The sequence below is a fragment of the Saccoglossus kowalevskii genome, chromosome 14 (genome assembly GCF_978046115.1).
Source record: "Saccoglossus kowalevskii chromosome 14, keSacKowa6.1, whole genome shotgun sequence".
Classification (NCBI taxonomy): domain Eukaryota; kingdom Metazoa; phylum Hemichordata; class Enteropneusta; family Harrimaniidae; genus Saccoglossus; species Saccoglossus kowalevskii.
In genome coordinates, this window is record NC_140654.1 from 13,021,304 (window position 1) to 13,044,938 (window position 23,635).

Sequence of the window (23,635 nt, forward strand, 5' to 3'; positions counted from 1 at the left end):
AATCAGGTACACATTAATGCAGTACATCATGAATGAATCAGGTATACATTAATGCAGTACATCATGAGTAAATCAGTTACACATTAATGCAGTGCATCATGGATGAATCAGGTACACATTAATGCAGTACATCATGTGTGTATCAGGTATACATAAATGCAGTACACCATGAGTGAATCAGGTACACATTAATGCAGTGCATTATGGATGAATCAGGTATACATTAATGCAGTACATCATGGATGAATCAGGTATACATTAATGCAGTACATAATGGATGAATCAGGTATACATTAATGCAGTACATCATGAGTGAATCAGGTATACATTAATGCAGTGCATCATGGATGAATCGGGTATACATTAATGCAGTACATCATGGATGAATCAGGTACACATCAATGCAGTACATCATGAGTGAATCAGGTATACATTAATGCAGTGCATCATGGATGAATCGGGTATACATTAATGCAGTACATCATGGATGAATCAGGTACACATTAATGCAGTACATCATGAGTGAATCAGGTATACATTAATGCAGTACATCATGAGTGAATCAGGTACACATTAATGCAGTACATCATGGATAAATCATGCATCATGGTAAAGTCAGCAAATTCAGTTTAAAATGATTTAATTTATTTTCACTTTCTACACAATATATACTGATTTTATGCGTGGAATCAAGTTAATGATATAATTACAGATATAAGAAACTACAAAAGCCATATATATATATATATATATATATATATATATATATATATATATATATATATATATATATATATATATATATATATATATATATATATATATATATGTTATGCAGTGAGAGAACAATTAAATAAACCGAGCACATTGATCTTATCACATTATTTGTTATTCCTTAAACGTGTGTAATGATTAGCAATTTTAAGAAAAGAGTATATAAAGGCACAACCTGATTAATAAACTGAAAACATGCAAATATTCAAAACAAGCAGCCACTCGACTAAGATAGCTCCGCTGTTAGCAAAGCACGTTCAATTACCGAATTAATGAATTCTTCACATAATAAACAAATTTAAGATTGGTCCACGTGTTCATTATCAAAAAAAAGAGCCCCGCGGTTTTCAAGACATATTCGAAAATATCACCTTTTATCAAAACAAATATAAACATATTCATCAAAAAGCAATTAGGTTTTCAAATCAAATCACTACAATCATCTTCTGATGATAAGAAAAGAACTAGAAAACATTTTAATTAATATAATGGTATGCCGAAAACCAGCAGTGTTAGTGACCGACATTAATTTGAAAGGTTTAATTGTATGTTGCGTAAAATAAACTTCTGCTGAGTTGAGTGAACCCTGCAAAATAAAACAAATCATCAGCATAAATCATTTAAATACTAATTGAATAATAACTTAAATCGAAAGTGTTATGCATATCATGTACAACCTAATATGATACACAAACCCGTTCCACTTACTTATTGGGTACGTACAAACATCATCCTATTTATCCAACCATTGTGGTCGCCAAGGAAATTTAAAGGGTCCTTTTCTTTTACTCGCTTGTCTGTAAAGAATTCAGTTGATGCTGGTTAATATTTAATCAACCACTTTTTTATCATTTTAAAAAGTAAAAGTGAGTCCTGTCATGGCATAACATGGGGGAGTACTCTTTGGTTGAATTGTCAAGTAAAGCACAATCAGTCAGCCATTTTGTAAACATAACTTATATTAAGACTTGGTTGTGTAACGAGTCATAGTTGAACAGTTTCATAGCAATCAGTCATGGCAAGTCAGAGACATTGCTCTAAAATTCGTTGATACAGCATCTCAGCCATTGTCCCACATTTTTACCCCGATCTAGGTTCAGAAAGGCAGAAATCTTTGATTGTGATGAATTGTTAGCACACAAATTGCCGCCATTCAGCCATTATATTAAAGTGCATATGTGTCCAGTAATGTACGATGTATATGAGAAGTCTGAATGTGATCATCCCGTTCATGTCTGAAATACAGCTGCGGGCGCACGTATTCACGTACTGGGGACTAATCATGCTAGGTAACTTTCACTACATATTTGCGTCTTAGAGTTAGTTAAAGTGAACACACCGTAATGACTGTTCCATCGCTTGATAATCATTTTGGCTGAAATAAAATAAATACATTTAAACACTATATGAGTGAAAGTACATTTCTCGTGAACAATACTAGTAAATTATGTATAGTTTTGACATTTTAGAAAACAGGGCAGTGAGTGTGTGTTTACATGAAACAACCATGTAAAATATACAAATGCAATCTTCGTCAATTACGTGAAGGAAATTTGATTATTTGATTTATCGAAAACTATAAAACAATTATTAGATTGCTAAAGTGTTGACATAAGTACGCTTTTAAGGAGTCTTTTTAGTCATTAATCCACAAACTCTGCTACTACATCTTTAATTGAAGAGTTACATTTGAGAATTGAATACATTAAAATTTGCATGGAATAATCTTGCAACATACCCCCCCCCCTCAAATTTACTGATGTTTGTCACCACCAATGAAATTGACATTCCACATTTCAACTACATACCTTATAGGTTACATCATGTGTACATTCGTTTATGGGCAGAAAGGCGTTAGAAATTTCAAAAATAAAATCAAAGCCAACTTGTGGCACTCGTTTTATTTAGTTTTTGCGCAGTGGTTACTACTACAAGAAGTGGTTCCAAGGCGTTACATTGAGCTATTCGACATTAAACTTGTAAAAAAAACTTGAGCCACACTCTACACGCAAAATATAAAGTCGACTGATTCATGAAAGTATTCATGAAAAATAAATACCCCAAATCCGAAAATCCGACCAAATACAACAATACTATTCAATTATCCTTAGTCTACTAATTTAGACACAACGATTAAATTTCAAAACAATTGTAAAATTGGTGTACTTACATATTCAAATTATATGCGATTTCAGGTGGTACATGTCCTAACACTGTATTCCTGGGAGTCGGGTAATTATGATATGGAGGAACGTATCTAGTTGGTATAAAACAGTAGATGGTGAACACACATTTATATATTTCGGTAAAATATTAAAATGCTTGCACATTTTTTTGATGTGAAGATAGGAATATCTAAGCCAGGAAATGACGATTTTCAAGCCTACTTATTGGACAAACCATTTTCCATACAATCCCAAACCAAAATAACTGAGCAATTAATTAGTATACTTACGTGGGAGTAGCTAAACGAGATAAAAATGATAATACTTGTTAGTACATAGTTTTTTTATTGGTGTGATTCAGGCAAATGTGGCTAAGGTCATGCCACTATTAACCATACATAACCATGTCCAAATCATGGCATCAGTCTGGTCAAAGATGGTCATGAAATTTAAAGCGGGAGAGTCGTCACCTGCACATGCGTCATGTGCCATAGCGTGTCATTGTTTACAAACAAGCGTCTACCCATGAGCCTTTGGGTTCTTAGCGTGTGCTGTTATCATCGCTTGGGACTCAATTCCCGCGCGTGCGCAGATGACGACCCTCTCGCTTTAAGGATGCAAATTACATATCGTGTATAAATAAAACATAGCAGTATAATATGATCATAGAATGTAATGGTGCAATTCGGTCATATAAATAAGTTGACTTAAATATTACACGAATTAATTTATATAGCATTATGTTAACTGTCATATATTTTATAGTGATAGAAACAAAATTTTCTCCAAAACATGTGGACATGAAATAAAATATTATATATATATAAAACTAAATTGGTCATTTACATCACAAGTATGGTGGTTTTAAAAACATCATGGGAAGTTCTATTCATGTTTTGTAACCCCAAAACTACTTTATTTAAGAGATATCATTGCATCATTACATTCTCTATGTGTAGGATAGAAACCGAGCAGAAATTAAATATACGATGAAACTATAGAGCACTCAAAGGAAATGCGGATCTGTGCTGACATTTTTCACTCACAGTTAATGCCTTATAATATTATATTATGTTACCATGGACCTAATTTATATATATAAGGATCACATAAGATCACATTGTAAGTCAATGTATACATTGTGGACATACATATTTTTTCTCGGAACCCACAGTAGTCATATCAGGCAAATACATAAAATATGACATCGACAATTGTCCCGGTATTTTCACGTGGACAAACGTGCAGGAAACATCTAGCCAAGTGTGAAATTCATTGCCATACCCTCGTAGAGTTAAATACGAAACACATATATTGTGATCTTGACCTTTGACCCCTAACATGCTTGCTAATTTTGGCTAAAAAATCTAGCAAGAAAAAGAATTCCAAGCGTTTTTTTTTTTGCGTTTTCCGGATAAAACACTGCGAAGACTGTCATTTGACCACTGAAGTTGTCATTGCTGATATCTACCGTAGATAGGTTGAAATATATGCCATGAAAAATCAGATCACAAGAAAGGGGTTAAATAACGACTACCGAAATCTAATCGCATATCATGACAAAATAATGACGTGAATGAATGAGTTTCTATAGCAACATCAAATAGCAGAAGCATGGAATGAAGAATTTTGGATGTCGTAATATTACGGCAATAGGTGATTTTGTTCTGTTCACTGAGAGATCACACGTATTACGTGGCAGATCAAATGTGTACAAAATAATATGAGGTTATTACGAGGATACCGAAAAGTATGCACGAAAACAGTATCATACAGCGGGAGTATCTACCGACCCGCAGGGAAGGTCGATGCGACGGCGTATTGTCTGGGTGCATACTTTTCGGTATCCTCGTAATCACCTTATTATTATTATACATCTTTTCCTCCCATAGATACATCATGGGAATGCAGAAATCCAAAAAGTTTAGAACAGATTTAGCGAACTTCCGAGTCTTTGAGTCAGGTCAAACCCTGGTGGCAGCCATGTTTTTTTTTATATAATTAGAGGACGCTTACGCGCGTAATCGATTCATATTTAGAATTCCCATATTTCCTAATATGGTAGGATGAAAATACCCCGTAAGATAGCGCAAAATTACGACACGCTGTAACGTATGGCGTTACGGTGACAGACGTATACTAATATTAAATAATATTAAATGCGGAAATCCTCCTTAAATATCCCGCGAGATATGTTGACGTTACGATGCTACCACCTTTATTTGTTCTGTTTTACGTTCGATTTCACGCACAACGCCTGATCTCACAGTATAGGATTGTCATATAATGTTGTGAATAATTTATTATAGCAGTTTAATATGGCCATAAAACGTATAAATTAAACTAAATGAATATATCAGTGATCCACGTGGTCCTCACAACGTAATGACGTGTGTTCTTTGGCATGATTAAATCACACCTCGATGATGGTACACACAATAATAACGAACTAACCTTCTACTTGACGAGCCTGTGGGTAAAACATAATTCATTTTTTTAGTTGAACAGCCGTAATAATAATATAAGCTAATTACGAAAATACCTCAAAGTATGCACGAAAACAGCTGAAGTATCGACCGACGCATAGCGAAAGTCGATGTGCGGCGTACTGTCTGAGTGCACACTTTGAGGTATTCTCGGAATAACCTTATTATTATACATCTTTTCCTTTCAAGGATACACCATGAGAATGCCGAAATTCAAAATGTTTAACACAGAAACAGCGAACTTCTTTGTGTAGAGTCCGGTCAAACTTTGGTGGCAGCCATGTAATCATTTTATATTTGGAATTCGCATTTCCTAATATGGTAGGATGAAAATACCCCGTAAAATACAGCAAAATTACGGCACGCTGTAACTTATGGCGTTATGGTGACAGATGTATAATAATTATATGTAACACATTCATAACCACGTGTACCTATCATTCTTTGACGTCACTCGAGTGACGTATCGTATTAGATATTGACCCCTTGCCATTTATACAACGTTTAAATACGAATGAAAACTAATTAACAAAACTAACAAGTGTACTTGATTTATTTGCATTGAGCGTGCAATACGTTCCATTTTTGATGATTTATCCACAACAATTATAAACAAATAACAGTTGACTTACCTTACGTATAGGTGGTCGTGGTGTTGGCGGTGGCTAAAAAGATAACACACTTTCAATTAATAATTTCAAAACTGTGTTCAATCCAATGATGTTTCAATATCATAACAAATCACATTGCTCCCAATCAGTGACTTACCGTCGGTGTTGGTGGAGGAGTTGTTGAAGGCTGAAAAGTAAAAAAAAAAAAAAAAACACACACGTTGGTTCTAAATCTGACCTCATAAACATAGATCACAATGTGTTCTGATTGTGTAATGCATTTTCATTATTTTTAGTAACATGAAGAGTATATTAAGTACAAGTAATTGACACCTAAATAGAGAAACATAATAATAACTTAATACTTCCAATATTTAAGATAATTAAACAAATTAACCAATATGTTACTTACCGTCGCTATTGCTGGAGGAGTTGGTGGACGCTGAAAAGTGAAAACACGCATTGTTATACACTCAATGGTTTTTTAATCTGACATAATAAATATAGAAATAAATGTGTGTTGAATGTTACATACTTGAATAGTGTAATATAGAACACACTGTGTTTTTATTCTGTAATACATTAAAGTGTCATTATTTTTTGTAACATGAGCGCAGAACTAAAAACAAGAATTTGACTTACAGATATGTCATATGTCCACTCTATGGAAATTTATTACTGAAAGTCTGTTTTACATACAATACAAATCCCCAGCAATATCGTTATATCTAAAAAAAGGGGGTCTGATTGTCTATGGATGAAAATAAACCCCAAGTTGTAAAATTTATCAAGCCAAAATTCGCCAATTACATATTAGTATTGAATAGCTATAGGAAATTTTAAACATTTTACGCACAGTATATTAATAGAAACTTCTTTAAAATAAAAGAAGAAAATATATAATAAATTTAAAACTGAACTCAGTTAAACATCACATAATAATCTCCACCAATAACTTCATTTCTAAACATTTTGATCTAGTTGTCTATGTTTGAAAACTCCATGCTGTAAAATTTATCCCGCCATTAATCAAAGTTAGTGCAACATTGTGACAGGAAAATCCACTAATTACAAACTAGTGAACCTCTGTATTAAACAACTAGTGACTGAAGGATAAAAAACTGAATCGAACCAAATATTAAAACCAAAATTACTTATGGTGGCACGCATAAAAAATAAAAATAAGTCACTCACCTCTGGCGTTGATGTAGGAGCGGGTTGTGGCTACAAGAAAAAAACACACATGATTAGACACTTATTATGAGAAACATAATAAATCAGCATCTATGGATATCTGATTTTACAACGTGGAAACTATACTGTTGGTAAGTCACCATGAAGTTTGCTCGCATATCAACCGAAGTTACCAAGTCTGTGCTACAAGCTGCTGAAACGGCACAGAAAGTCTCTGAATCTGCGCGGAAGTTGGTTACATATCGACGATTTTTCGATGTATCAACGGAAACTCACCTTTGGTGATGGCGGAGGACTGGTTGGAGGCTGGAAAATAAGAAACACAATTTTTAAAATTTTTACGCAATAATATAATAGAAACTTCTTTAAAATAAAAGAAGAAAATATATAATAAATTTAAAACTGAACTCAGTTAAACATCACATAATAATCTCCACCAATAACCTCTTTTCTAAACAGTTTGATCTGGTTGTCTTCGTTTGAAAATAAACCCCATGCTGTAAAACTTATCACGTCATTAATCAAAGTTAGTGCAACATTGTGACAGAAAAATCCACTAATTACAAACTAGTGAACCTCTGTATTAAACAACTAGTGACTGAAGGATAAAAAACTGAATCGAACCAAATATTAAAACCAAACTTACTTATGGTGGCACGCATAAAAAAAAAAAATAAGTCACTCACCTCTGGCGTTGATGTAGGAGCGGGTTGTGGCTACAAAAAAAAACATGATTAAACACTTATTATGAGAAACATAATAAATCAGCACCTAAGGATATCTGATTTTACAACGTGGAAGCTATACTGTTGGTGAGTCATCATGAAGTTTCCTCGCATATCAAACGAAGTTACCAAGCCTGTGCTACAAGCTGCTAAAACGGCACAGAAAGTCTCTGAATCTGCGCGGAAGTTGGTTACATATCGACGATTTTTCGATGTATCAACGGAAACTCACCTTTGGTGATGGCGGAGGACTGGTTGGAGGCTGGAAAATAAGAAACACAATTTTTAAAATTTTTACGCAATAATATAATAGAAACTTCTTTAAAATAAAAGAAGAAAATATATAATAAATTTAAAACTGAACTCAGTTAAACATCACATAATAATCTCCACCAATAACCTCTTTTCTAAACAGTTTGATCTGGTTGTCTTCGTTTGAAAATAAACCCCATGCTGTAAAACTTATCACGTCATTAATCAAAGTTAGTGCAACATTGTGACAGGAAAATCCACCAATTACAAACTAGTGAACCTCTGTATTAAACAACTAGTGACTGAAGGATAAAAAACTGAATCGAACCAAATATTAAAACCAAAATTACTTATGGTGGCACGCATAAAAAATAAAAATAAGTCACTCACCTCTGGCGTTGGTGTAGGAGCGGGTTGTGGCTACAAGAAAAAACACACATGATTAGACACTTATTATGAGAAACATAATAAATCAGCACCTAAGGATATCTGATTTTACAACGTGGAAACTTATTGTTGGTAAGTCATCATGAAGTTTGCTCGCATATCAACCGAAGTTACTAAGTCTGACTGCAAGCTGCTAACACGGCGCAGAAAGTTTCTGAATCAGCGCGGAAGTTGGTTACATATTATATCGACGATTTTTCGCTATGTATCAACGGAAACTCACCGTTGGTAATGACGGAGGACTGGGTGGAGGCTGAAAATAAAGAAACACAATTGTAAACATTTTACGCACTAATAAAATAGAAAATTCGTTAAAATAAATTTAAAGCTGACCTCAGCTAAACATCACTTACTAATCTCCACAAATCGCGTCCTACCTACTCGTAAACATTTTGATCTGGTTGTCTATGTTTGAAAATAAACGCCATGCTGTAAAACTTATCACGTCATTAATCAAAGTTAGTGCAACATTGTGACAGGAAAATCCACCAATTACAAATTAGTGAAACTCTGTATTAAACAACTACTGGATGAAGGATAAAAAACTGAATCGAATCCAGTATTAAAACTAAAATTAGTTATGCTAACACGCATTAAAAATAGCAAATAGATCACTCACCTCTGGCGTTGGTGTAGGAGCGGGCGGTGGCTACAAAAAAAACATGATTGACACTTATTATGAGAAACATAAAAAATAAGCATCTATGGATATCTGATTTTACAACGTGGAAACTATACTATTGGTAAATCATCATGAAGTCTGCTCACATATCATCCGAAGTTTCTAAGTCTGTTCAACAAGCTGCTAAGACGACGCAGAAAGTTTCTGAATCGGCGCGAAAGTTGGTTACATATCAACGGAAACTCACCTTTGGTGTTGGCGGAGGAGTGGACTGAGACTGAAAAAAACGAAACACAAACATTTACGCACTGAATGTTTCAACTGCATATTTGTAATATAAACAGCTATATAAAACAATTGAGTTATTTCGAATATGCTACACACTACTTCTACACTGTCGCTAAGCACAGTCAGTCATTACAAATGGATTACAACTGATAGAAAAAAGCGCACCCAAGATTAAACGATTTTAACTAACACATTCGTGTAAGGCCAGACTTTTTTTATTCCTTGATTCCTTGGTTCGCGAGTTTTTATAAGGCAATTTTTTTGAGGAGAGTGGGAAAAAAACAAAATTATTTTTTTTTTTCATTAGATTTGTGTGATTCTCAAAGAATTGTAAGTGAAATCATTGGTCGGAGAAGAAATGAAATAAAATGTTATTCCATGTATAACCTTGTTTCTCATCTAAGCGAGACTTCGGTACTTTGATCAGGATACTCCCACGAAAATGCAACTTGGATTTGTTATACGGCGGGCGGTAAAAAATGAAGATAAAAATAATATTTTTTAAGCATTTTTTTGCGCTTACAAGTCGGCGGGCGAAAGAAATTACGCTGAAATAAAATTATATATTTATTTCATTTTCGGCTCTGTTCATTCGGCGGGTTCGCAAAACAAGGGATAATAAAAGTCTGGCCTAACAAAAAAATGACTCACCTTTGGTGTTGGTGGAGGGGTCGGTGGCTACAAAAAAAACAACACACAAAATGATTAAATCAGCATCTATGGATATATGATTTTACAACGTGGAAACTATGCATTTCGAATGTGTTACACTCTACTTCTACACTGTCGCTAAGCACATTAAGTCATTACAAATATTTTTAAGAAATGGACAGAAGGAAACATAATAAAGATAGTATAATGCAAATAATAATAAAATAAACCCCGTGCTGTCAACTTTATGAAGTCGTTAAAAGTTAGTGTAACATCGTGACAGGAAATTTTGAATATTAGTGACCCTTGGTATTATTAAACTTACGAGTTAACGATAGAAAAAAAGCGCACCCAAGATTAAACGATTTGAACTAACACATTCAATGTAACATACAAAAAATAACTCACCATTGGTGTTGGTGGAGGGGTTGGTCTTGACTACAAAAAAACACGACAAATAAAATGATTAAACTCTAAATATCTGATCTATCCACATGCACATTATTTTGTTGGTACATCCGCAAGAAACATATCGCGAAATTTGCTACGTGCAACAATAAAATCACCATAAAATTATCTCCGTCGTTGTTATTTGATATATATATATATTGGACACTTAAACATATGTGCTCGTATATACGTTAAACACAGATAGTACCATTACTATGTAATATGCAATTACTTTCAGAAAAACTTAAAGAACATGTTATTGGTAAAAGATGAATTATACACTGTATACACAGAGGTAATTATTGCCGTTCAAGGCACTATACAAACTATGAGATGTATTGCCAGCAAATTGTCAGAACAATTCGTGACGTAAATGTTTATCCTCGCACTCTACAGTGACTCAACTAACCAATGTTCTTGCTGCACTCATCAAACAAAAATATTTCCTGCTCTGTGTCATGCCCTTTCAGTGTCTACCAAAGGCAATACGCACATTGGTAAACAGGGAAAATATTGCTCACTGAAAACAAAAATGTGTGAATCTATTATTTATGATCACACGCAAACTAAACGGTTATATGCCAATCAAATTATGCTATTCAATCAAAATGCTTACATTTTGAGGTTTCTCGCCATCCCAAGACATCTCTATTGCCTCCTTCCGACTTTTTGTGTAATTTCTACAATATAAAACAAATATATTTACGTCAGCAGTAAGATCAATTACAACATATGTGAGTACGCCAGCAGCAGTGCGTTGAATCCCACGATATGTGTGAATGTTAGGAGTAAGTCCAATCTCAGTATATGTGTGTATGTCAGCAGTAAGTTCAATCTCAGTATATGTGTGTATGTCAGCAGTAAGTTCAGTCTCAGTATATGTGTGTATGTCAGCAGTAAGTTCAATCTCAGTATATGTGTGTGTCGCCTGGTAAATTTGACGCCATTGAGTTGTATTTTTTATTGTGTAATTAGAACATTTTATAGATTGTCAGACGGACATGACATGCAGTAAGTTGTGTGGATGTGCTTTTTGCATACACTATAATAACAGGGATAGCCGTAACTGGGCAATGAAACTTATTTTGCTCCTGAGTGAATTCATTTGACATGAGAGTATCACGTGATCACTTCGTGGAAGGGATGACGTCAGCGTAGTGAAGACGGGGGAACAATGGCTGCTCGTTAAAGTGGAACCACGCCGTCCCGAGTTGACCACAGGGGCTTGTCGACTGAGCGCGAAAGCCCCTTGGCGAGAACTTGTCCTGTCTGCGTCGTTAATTAATGGTGTGAATGTCTCCTTGATTATAATATTCGATGTACGTCGTTACCTCGATTTACCACTGGACTGTCGAATTGTCTCGACCGGAGTAAGAGATCCCTGGTTGTTATTGCAGAGATACCAGTTAGTTGCCCTTCATATAAATTTTCCCTATCTGTCCACCTGTGATTTGAGCTAATCTAGTTTTGGGCAACTTATGGGTGTGACATGTGAATGTTAGCAGTAAGTCCAATCTCAGAATATGTGTGAATGTCAGCAGTAAGTTCATTCTCAGTATATGTGTGTATGTCAGCAGTAAGTTCAATCTCAGTGAATGTGTGTATGTCAGCAGTAAGTTCAATCTCAGTATATGTGTGTATGTCAGCAGTAAGTTCAATCTCAGTATATATGTGTATGTCAGCAGTAAGTGCAATCTCAGTATACGTGTGTATGTCAGCAGTAAGTTCAGTCTCAGTATATATGTGTATGACAACAGTAAGTTCAATCTCAGTATATGTGTGTATGTCAGGAGTAAGTTCAATCTCAGTATATGTGTGTATGTCAGCAGTAAGTGCAATCTCAGTATATGTGTGTATGTCAGCAGTAAGTTCAATCTCAGTATATGTGTGTATGTCAGCAGTAAGTTCAATCTCAGTATATGTGTGTATGACAACAGTAAGTTCAATCTCAGTATACGTGTGTATGACAACAGTAAGTTCAATCTCAGTATATGTGTGTATGTCAGGAGTAAGTTCAATCTCAGTATATGTGTGAATGTCAGCAGTAAGTGCAATCTCAGTATACGTGTGTATGTCAGCAGTAAGTTCAATCTCAGTATATGTGTGTATGTCAGGAGTAAGTTCAATCTCAGTATATGTGTGTATGTCAGCAGTAAGTTCAATCTCAGTATATGTGTGTATGTCAGCAGTAAGTTCAATCTCAGTATATGTGTGTATGTCAGCAGTAAGTTTAATCTCAGTATATGTGTGTATGTCAGGAGTAAGTTCAATCTCAGTATATATGTGTATGTCAGCAGTAAGTGCAATCTCAGTATATATGTGTATGTCAGCAGTAAGTTCAGTCTCAGTCTCAGTATATATGTGTATGTCAGCAGTAAGTTCATTCTCAGTATACGTGTGTATGACAACAGTAAGTTCAATCTCAGTATATGTGTGTATGTCAGCAGTAAATTCAATCTCAGTATATGTGTGTATGTCAGCAGTAAGTTCAATCTCAGTATACGTGTGTATGTCAGGAGTAAGTTCAATCTCAGTATACGTGTGTATGTCAGAAGTAAGTTCAATCGCAGTATATGTGTGTATGTCAGCAGTAAGTTCAATCTCAGTATACGTGTGTATGTCAGGAGTAAGTTCATTCTCAGTATACCTGTGTATGACAGCAGTAAATTCAATCTCAGTATATGTGTGTATGTCAGCAGTAAGTTCAATCTCAGTATATGTGTGTATGTCAGTAGTAAGTTCATTCTCAGTATACCTGTGTATGACAGCAGTAAATTCAATCTCAGTATATGTGTGTATGTCAGCAGTAAATTCAATCTCAGTATACGTGTGTATGTCAGGAGTAAGTTCATTCTCAGTATACCTGTGTATGACAGCAGTAAATTCAATCTCAGTATATGTGTGTATGTCAGCAGTAAATTCAATCTCAGTATATGTGTGTATGTCAGCAGTAAGTTCAATCTCAGTATATGTGTGTATGTCAGCAGTAAGTTCATTCTCAGTATATGTGTGTATGTCAGCAGTAAGTTCAATCTCAGTATAAGTGTGTATGACAACAGTAAGTTCAATCTCAGTATACATGTGTATGTCAGGAGTAAGTTCAATCTCAGTATATGTGTGTATGTCAGTAGTAAATTCAATCGCAGTATATGTGTGTATGTCAGCAGTAAGTTCAATCTCAGTATATGTGTGTATGTCAGCAGTAAGTTCAATCTCAGTATATGTGTGTATGTCAGCAGTAAGTTCAATCTCAGTATAAGTGTGTATGACAACAGTAAGTTCAATCTCAGTATACGTGTGTATGTCAGGAGTAAGTTCAATCTCAGTGAATGTGTGTATGTCAGTAGTAAGTTCAATCTCAGTATACGTGTGTATGACAACAGTAAGTTCGATCTCAGTATATGTGTGTATGTCAGCAGTAAGTTCAATCTCAGTATACGTGTGTATGTCAGGAGTAAGTTCAATCTCAGTATACGTGTGTATGACAACAGTAAGTTCAATCTCAGTATACGTGTGTATGTCAGCAGTAAGTTCAATCTCAGTATATGTGTGTATGACAACAGTAAGTTCAATCTCAGTATATGTGTGTATGTCAGCAGTAAGTTCAATCTCAGTATACGTGTGTATGTCAGGAGTAAGTTCAATCTCAGTATACGTGTGTATGTCAGTAGTAAGTTCAGTCTCAGTATACGTGTGTATGTCAGCAGTAAGTTCATTCTCAGTATATGTGTGTATGTCAGCAGTAAGTTCAATCTCAGTATAAGTGTGTATGACAACAGTAAGTTCAATCTCAGTATACGTGTGTATGTCAGGAGTAAGTTCAATCTCAGTATATGTGTGTATGTCAGTAGTAAATTCAATCGCAGTATGTGTGTGTATGTCAGCAGTAAGTTCAATCTCAGTATATGTGTGTATGTCAGCAGTAAGTTCAATCTCAGTATATGTGTGTATGTCAGCAGTAAGTTCAATCTCAGTATAAGTGTGTATGACAACAGTAAGTTCAATCTCAGTATACGTGTGTATGTCAGGAGTAAGTTCAATCTCAGTGAATGTGTGTATGTCAGTAGTAAGTTCAATCTCAGTATACGTGTGTATGACAACAGTAAGTTCGATCTCAGTATATGTGTGTATGTCAGCAGTAAGTTCAATCTCAGTATACGTGTGTATGTCAGCAGTAAGTTCAATCTCAGTATATGTGTGTATGACAACAGTATTAAAGTTCAATCTCAGTATATGTGTGTATGTCAGGAGTAAGTTCAATCTCAGTATATGTGTGTATGACAACAGTAAGTTCAATCTCAGTATACGTGTGTATGTCAGGAGTAAGTTCAATCTCAGTATACGTGTGTATGTCAGTAGTAAGTTCAGTCTCAGTATATGTGTGTATGTCAGTAGTAAATTCAATCGCAGTATATGTGTGTATGACAACAGTAAGTTCAGTCTCAGTATATGTGTGTATGTCAGCAGTAAGTTCAATCTCAGTATACGTGTGTATGACAACAGTAAGTTCAATCTCAGTATATGTGTGTATGTCAGCAGTAAGTTCAATCTCAGTATACGTGTGTATGTCAGGAGTAAGTTCAATCTCAGTATACGTGTGTATGTCAGTAGTAAGTTCAGTCTCAGTATATGTGTGTATGTCAGTAGTAAATTCAATCGCAGTATATGTGTGTATGACAACAGTAAGTTCAATCGCAGTATATGTGTGTATGACAACAGTAAGTTCAATCTCAGTATACGTGTGTATGTCAGGAGTAAGTTCAATCTCAGTATACGTGTGTATGTCAGAAGTAAGTTCAATCACAGTATGTGTGTATGTCAGCAGTAAGTTCAATCTCAGTATATGTGTGTATGTCAGCAGTAAGTTCAATCTCAGTATATGTGTGTATGTCAGCAGTAAGTTCAATCTCAGTATATGTGTGTATGACAACAGTAAGTTCAATCTCAGTATACGTGTGTATGTCAGAAGTAAGTTCAATCTCAGTATACGTGTGTATGTCAGAAGTAAGTTCAATCTCAGTATACGTGTGTATGTCAGAAGTAAGTTCAATCGCAGTATATGTGTGAATGTCAACAGCAAGTTCAATCGCAGTATATGTGTGAATGTCAGCAGTAAGTTCAGTCTCAGTATATGTGTGTATGTCAGCAGTAAGTTCAATCTCAGTATATGTGTGTATGTCAGGAGTAAGTTCAATCTCAGTATATGTGTGTATGACAACAGTAAGTTCAATCTCAGTATATGTGTGTATGTCAGCAGTAAATTCAATCTCAGTATACATGTAAGTGTGTATGTCAGCAGTAAGTGCAATCTCAGTATATGTGTGTATGTCAGCAGTAAGTTCAGTCTCAGTATTGGCGATCCGCTCCGCTAGGATTGCCCTTATAATCACTTTTGTCGTTTTGTGTGTGTGTGTCTGTGTGTGTACATTTCCAGTGTTCCAGTGTTCACGTATTATTTCTTCTGTGATTTTTTTGGCTTGGCCGATTTCGTTCAAACTTGGCAGGTAGGTCACACCTTAACCCTAGTTATAAGGAAAAATCTGGAAATTTTTTTTGGCCCACCGTTGCCATAGCAACAGCCAAAAAACTGATTTTTGGATAGCTTCGCGCCAAATGTATCTCCTCCTACAAATTTGGGATAAAATACTTCAAACATAGCTCATTCTACTCAGCTTGAGTGTGGGCACAAAGTTACCATTTGAATTTTTGATATCTGTTTTCATTACCGAGAAATTTGACCCCAAAGTTGGGGTAACTTTTCACCAGCAACGGCTCGGCTGGTTTTGTTCATACTTCACAGGTAGGTCGTGCCGTCACTAATTGGAAAAAAATCCTGGCCCACCACTGCCATTGCAACATTCAAAAACTGATTTTTGAATACTTTCGCCCCAAATGTATTACCTCCTACCAGTTTTGTACACAGTCAGCTGGCATCGGTGTCGCTGGGTGTATATGATAAAGGGAAGTTGTGCAACCAAATTTGCCGAGTTCGCAGCTTTTCGCCAATAAAAAAATAACTAAGGCAACAACTCACGGTTTTTCAGCATTTTTGTAATAAAGACATTATTCTCTATCAATAATCCGCCCAAAACAGGAACATTTCTACTAATTCTTGTGTTTTTTAGACGTTTTTCGAAAAACCTGCTATTAGGCTGCAAAAGTAGAACATTCCGGAGGGGGCGAAAGGGAAGAGCCAAATTTAACACGTAAAAATAGAACGCGTATTTTGACCTCTATGCGGTCGTTGCCAAATAGCCCTGCGTCCATCGCCTGGCGATGCTCTTCTGTTTCACCAGTTGCATTTTTTGACTAAAATTTGGGCAGTACTGTCAGTCACGAAAATTGGTGAATAAATTAATACACATAAAATATGAATCACGGGCTAATTCAATGGTCACCGAACACTCCACTACTAAACAATCTGTGGCAAGATAGTAGCGTACTGTATATTTGACCCAGATTTGACAAGCGTGGTACAGTTTTTTGCGCGTGTCCGTAATAACGCGCACAAAGGATTGTGGGACAGAGTCCTTTATTTGCTGGCATTCTTGACTTTTGACTGCAGTTCTTTTTTTATATTTTAGAGTAAATGCTTCTGATATGCTCTTAGGTTGCTTAATATCCGTCTGAAATTCTGGACTGTGGTCATATTTTTCGATTAGGAGTCGTATATTTAAATTACTCACTGTGACTAGTGTTTTGCATTATGAAGTATATTGTTATGAAGGTCAACACACTGCAATTTAGGTAAATATTTACCATTTCGTTATTTCATTATTTCGCTTTCCAGCATTTCCGGGAAACGCTTTATTCTAAAAAATGCTATCGCAAAACTGTTGGAAATAATAAATGTAACAGCAGAATACGTCCTAGCACAGTCACTCCACTAGGAGAGAGTAACTGTGGTCCTAGTACTAAACTAAGTGACTTCTAAAGACTGAATGGTGTTTGCGAACTTCGTATTAGTTATAAACCGACGTCACCTTCACGTTTATGTCACCATGGAAACAGCCAAAAAACATGTTGCTTGTTTTTGAGCGGAGCAGATCGCCAACCAGCCTACTGGCTTGTCTATGTGTATGTCTGCAGTAAGTTCATTCTCAGTATATGTGTGTATGTCAGGAGTAAGTTCAATCTCAGTATAAGTGTGTATGTCAGCAGTAAGTTCAGTCTCAGTATATATGTGTATGTCAGGAGTAAGTTCAATCTCAGTATATGTGTGTATGTCAGGAGTAAGTTCAATCTCAGTGAATGTGTGTATGTCAGCAGTAAGTTCAATCTCAGTGAATGTGTGTATGTCAGCAGTAAGTTCAATCTCAGTATATGTGTGTATGTCAGCAGTAAGTTCAATCTCAGTATGTGTGTATGTCAGGAGTAAGTTCAATCTCAGTATATGTGTGTATGTCAGCAGTAAGTTCAATCTCAGTATACTGTATGTGTGTATGTCAGCAGTAAGTTCATTCTCAGTATATGTGTGTATGTCAGCAGTAAGTTCAATCTCAGTATACGTGTGTATGTCAGCAGTAAGTTCAATCTCAGTATACGTGTGTATGTCAGCAGTAAGTTCAATCTCAGTATACGTGTGTATGTCAGCAGTAAGTTCAATCTCAGTATATGTGTGTATGTCAGCAGTAAGTTCAATCTCAGTGAATGTGTGTATGTCAGCAGTAAGTTCATTCTCAGTATATGTGTGTATGTCAGCAGTAAGTTCAATCTCAGTATGTGTGTGTATGTCAGCAGTAAGTTCAATCTCAGTATATGTGTGTATGTCAGCAGTAAGTTCAATCTCAGTATGTGTGTATGTCAGCAGTAAGTTCATTCTCAGTATATGTGTGTATGTCAGCAGTAAGTTCAATCTCAGTGAATGTGTGTATGTCAGCAGTAAGTTCAATCTCAGTATGTGTGTATGTCAGTAGTAAGTTCAATCTCAGTATATGTGTGTATGTCAGCAGTAAGTTCAATCTCAGTGAATGTGTGTATGTCAGCAGTAAGTTCAATCTCAGTATGTGTGTATGTCAGCAGTAAGTTCAATCTCAGTATATGTGTGTATGTCAGCAGTAAGTTCAATCTCAGTATACTGTATGTGTGTATGTCAGCAGTAAGTTCATTCTCAGTATATGTGTGTATGTCAGCAGTAAGTTCAATCTCAGTATACGTGTGTATGTCAGCAGTAAGTTCAATCTCAGTATACGTGTGTATGTCAGTAGTAAGTTCAGTCTCAGTATATGTGTGTATGTCAGTAGTAAGTTCAATCGCAGTATATGTGTGTATGACAACAGTAAGTTCAATCTCAGTATATGTGTGTATGTCAGCAGTAAATTCAATCTCAGTATAAGTGTGTATGTCAGCAGTAAGTGCAATCTCAGTATATGTGCGTATGTCAGCAGTAAGTTCAGTCTCAGTATATATGTGTATGTCAGCAGTAAGTTCAATCTCAGTATAAGTGTGTATGTCAGCAGTAAGTTCAGTCTCAGTATACGTGTGTATGTCAGGAGTAAGTTCAATCTCAGTATAAGTGTGTATGTCAGCAGTAAGTTCAATCTCAGTATATGTGTGTATGTCAGAAGTAAGTTCAATCTCAGTATACGTGTGTATGTCAGAAGTAAGTTCAATCGCAGTATATGTGTGAATGTCAACAGCAAGTTCAATCGCAGTATATGTGTGAATGTCAGCAGTAAGTTCAGTCTCAGTATATGTGTGTATGTCAGGAGTAAGTTCAATCTCAGTATACGTGTGTATGTCAGCAGTAAGTTCAGTCTCAGTATATGTGTGAATGTTAGCAGTAAGTCCAATCTCAGTATATGTGTGTATGTCAGCAGTAAGTTCAATCTCAGTATACGTGTGTATGTCAGGAGTAAGTTCAATCTCAGTATATGTGTGAATGTTAGCAGTAAGTCCAATCTCGGTATATGTGTGTATGACAACAGTAAGTTCAATCTCAGTATATGTGTGTATGTCAGTAGTAAGTTCAGTCTCAGTATATGTGTGAATGTTAGCAGTAAGTCCAATCTCGGTATATGTGTGTATGACAACAGTAAGTTCAATCTCAGTATATGTGTGTATGTCAGCAGTAAATTCAATCTCAGTATAAGTGTGTATGTCAGCAGTAAGTGCAATCTCAGTATATGTGTGTATGTCAGCAGTAAGTTCAGTCTCAGTATTGGCGATCCGCTCCGCTCCGCTAGGATTGCCCTTATAATCACTTTTGTCGTTTTGTGTGTGTGTGTGTGTGTGTGTGTGTGTGTCTGTGTGTGTACATTTCCAGTGTTCCAGTGTTCACGTATTATTTCTTCTGTGATTTTTTTGGCTTGGCCGATTTCGTTCAAACTTGGCAGGTAGGTCACACCTTAACCCTAGTTATAAGGAAAAATCTGTAAATTTGTTTTGGCCCACCGTTGCCATAGCAACAGCCAAAAAACTGATTTTTGGATAGCTTCGCGCCAAATGTATCTCCTACAAATTTGGGATAAAATACTTCAAACATAGCTCATTCTACTCAGCTTGAGTGTGGGCACAAAGTTACCATTTGAATTTTTGATATGTTTTCATTACCGAGAAATTTGACCCCAAAGTTGGGGTAACTTTTCACCAGCAACGGCTCGGCTGGTTTTGTTCATACTTCACAGGTAGGTCGTGCCGTCACTAATTGGAAAAAAATCCTGGCCCACCACTGCCATTGCAACATTCAAAAACTGATTTTTGAATACTTTCGCCCCAAATGTATTACCTCCTACCAGTTTTGTACACAGTCAGCTGGCATCGGTGTCGCTGGGTGTATATGATAAAGGGAAGTTGTGCAACCAAATTTGCCGAGTTCGCAGTTTTTCGCCAATAAAAAAATAACTAAGGCAACAACTCACGGTTTTTCAGCATTTTTGTAATAAAGACATTATTCTCTATCAATAATCCGCCCAAAACAGGAACATTTCTACTAATTCTTGTGTTTTTTAGACATTTTTCGAAAAACCTGCTATTAGGCTGCAAAAGTAGAACATTCCGGAGGGGGCGAAAGGGAAGAGCCAAATTTAACGCGTAAAAATAGAACGCGTATTTTGACCTCTATGCGGTCGTTGCCAAAGAGCCCTGCGTCCATCGCCTGGCGATGCTCTTCTGTTTCACCAGTTGCGTTTTTTGACTAAAATTTGGGCAGTACTGTCAGTCACGAAAATTGGTGAATAAATTAATACACATAAAATATGAATCACGGGCTAATTCAATGGTCACCGAACACTCCACTACTAAACAATCTGTGGCAAGATAGTAGCGTACTGTATATTTGACCCAGATTTGACAAGCGTGGTACAGTTTTTTGCGCGTGTCCGTAATAACGCGCACAAAGGATTGTGGGACAGAGTCCTTTATTTGCTGGCATTCTTGACTTTTGACTGCAGTTCTTTTTTTATATTTTAGAGTAAATGCTTCTGATATGCTCTTAGGTTGCTTAATATCCGTCTGAAATTCTGGACTGTGGTCATATTTTTCGATTAGGAGTCGTATATTTAAATTACTCACTGTGACTAGTGTTTTGCATTATGAAGTATATTGTTATGAAGGTCAACACACTGCAATTTAGGTAAATATTTACCATTTCGTTATTTCATTATTTCGCTTTCCAGCATTTCCGGGAAACGCTTTATTCTAAAAAATGCTATCGCAAAACGGTTGGAAATAATAAATGTAACAGCAGAATACGTCCTAGCACAGTCACTCTACTAGGAGAGAGTAACTGTGGTCCTAGTACTAAACTAAGTGACTTCTAAAGACTGAATGGTGTTTGCGAACTTCGTATTAGTTATAAACCGACGTCACCTTCACGTTTATGTCACCATGGAAACAGCCAAAAAACATGTTGCTTGTTTTTGAGCGGAGCAGATCGCCAACCAGCCTACTGGCTTGTCTATGTGTATGTCTGCAGTAAGTTCATTCTCAGTATATGTGTGTATGTCAGGAGTAAGTTCAGTCTCAGTATATATGTGTATGTCAGGAGTAAGTTCAATCTCAGTATATGTGTGTATGTCAGGAGTAAGTTCAATCGCAGTATATGTGTGTATGTCAGCAGTAAGTTCAATCTCAGTATATGTGTGTATGTCAGGAGTAAGTTCAATCTCAGTATATGTGTGTATGTCAGCAGTAAGTTCAATCTCAGTATATGTGTGTATGTCAGGAGTAAGTTCAATCACAGTATATGTGTGTATGTCAGCAGTAAGTTCAATCTCAGTATATGTGTGTATGTCAGCAGTAAGTTCAATCTCAGTATATGTGTGTATGTCAGCAGTAAGTTCAATCTCAGTATATGTGTGTATGTCAGCAGTAAGTTCAATCTCAGTATATGTGTGTATGTCAGTAGTAAGTTCAATCTCAGTATAAGTGTGTATGTCAGCAGTAAGTTCAATCTCAGTATATGTGTGTATGTCTGCAGTAAGTTCAATCTCAGTATATGTGTGTATGTCAGCAGTAAGTTCAATCTCAGTATATGTGTGTATGTCTGCAGTAAGTTCAATCTCAGTATATGTGTGTATGTCAGCAGTAAGTTCAATCTCAGTATATGTGTGTATGTCAGCAGTAAGTTCAATCTCAGTATATGTGTGTATGTCAGCAGTAAGTCCAATCTCAGTATATGTGTGTATGTCTGCAGTAAGTTCAATCTCAGTATATGTGTGTATGTCTGCAGTAAGTTCAATCTCAGTGAATGTGTGTATGTCAGCAGTAAGTTCAATCTCAGTATGTGTGTATGTCAGCAGTAAGTTTAATCTCAGTATATGTGTGTATGTCAGCAGTAAGTTCAATCTCAGTATATGTGTGTATGTCAGCAGTAAGTTCAATCTCAGTATATGTGTGTATGTCTGCAGTAAGTTCAATCTCAGTATATGTGTGTATGTCAGCAGTAAGTTCAATCTCAGTATATGTGTGTATGTCAGCAGTAAGTTCAATCTCAGTATATGTGTGTATGTCAGCAGTAAGTTCAATCTCAGTATATGTGTGTATGTCAGCAGTAAGTTCAATCTCAGTATATGTGTGTATGTCAGCAGTAAGTTCAGTCTCAGTATATGTGTGTATGTCAGCAGTAAGTTCAATCTCAGTATACGTGTGTATGTCAGCAGTAAGTTCAGTCTCAGTATATGTGTGAATGTCAGCAGTAAGTTCAATCGCAGTGTATGTGTGTATGACAACAGTAAGTTCAATCTCAGTATATGTGTGTATGTCAGCAGTAAATTCAATCTCAGTATAAGTGTGTATGTCAGCAGTAAGTGCAATCTCAGTATATGTGTGTATGTCAGCAGTAAGTTCAGTCTCAGTATATATGTGTATGTCAGCAGTAAGTTCAATCTCAGTATATGTGTGTATGTCAGCAGTAAGTTCAATCTCAGTATATGTGTGTATGTCAGCAGTAAGTTCAATCTCAGTGAATGTGTGTATGTCAGCAGTAAGTTCAATCTCAGTATGTGTGTATGTCAGCAGTAAGTTCAATCTCAGTATATGTGTGTATGTCAGCAGTAAGTTCAATCTCAGTATATGTGTGTATGTCAGCAGTAAGTTCAATCTCAGTATATGTGTGTATGTCTGCAGTAAGTTCAATCTCAGTATATGTGTGTATGTCAGCAGTAAGTTCAATCTCAGTATATGTGTGTATGTCAGCAGTAAGTTCAATCTCAGTATATGTGTGTATGTCAGCAGTAAGTTCAATCTCAGTATATGTGTGTATGTCAGCAGTAAGTTCAATCTCAGTACAAATGTATATGTGTGTATGTCAGCAGTAAGTTCAGTCTCAGTATATATGTGTATGTCAGCAGTAATTTCAATCTCAGTATACGTGTGTATGTCAGCAGTAAGTTCAGTCTCAGTATATGTGTGAATGTCAGCAGTAAGTTCAATCGCAGTGTATGTGTGTATGACAACAGTAAGTTCAATCTCAGTATATGTGTGTATGTCAGCAGTAAATTCAATCTCAGTATAAGTGTGTATGTCAGCA

The 23,635-nt window shown here is 36.0% G+C and overlaps 2 long non-coding RNA genes across 2 annotated transcripts; both read right to left on the reverse strand.

Moving 5' to 3' along the window:
* Positions 1-867: 867 nt before the first annotated feature.
* Positions 868-1,540, reverse strand: LOC144348395 (uncharacterized). Its single transcript, XR_013419834.2, has 2 exons — positions 1,483-1,540; positions 868-1,360 (listed from the first exon to the last, which is right to left on the reverse strand). It is a non-coding gene; the product is annotated as an uncharacterized LOC144348395 (long non-coding RNA).
* A 3,853-nt stretch (positions 1,541-5,393) lies between these two features.
* Positions 5,394-7,262, reverse strand: LOC144348394 (uncharacterized). Its single transcript, XR_014931515.1, has 5 exons — positions 7,231-7,262; positions 6,449-6,478; positions 6,194-6,223; positions 6,058-6,090; positions 5,394-5,409 (listed from the first exon to the last, which is right to left on the reverse strand). It is a non-coding gene; the product is annotated as an uncharacterized LOC144348394 (long non-coding RNA).
* Between the last annotated feature and the right edge of the window lie 16,373 nt (positions 7,263-23,635).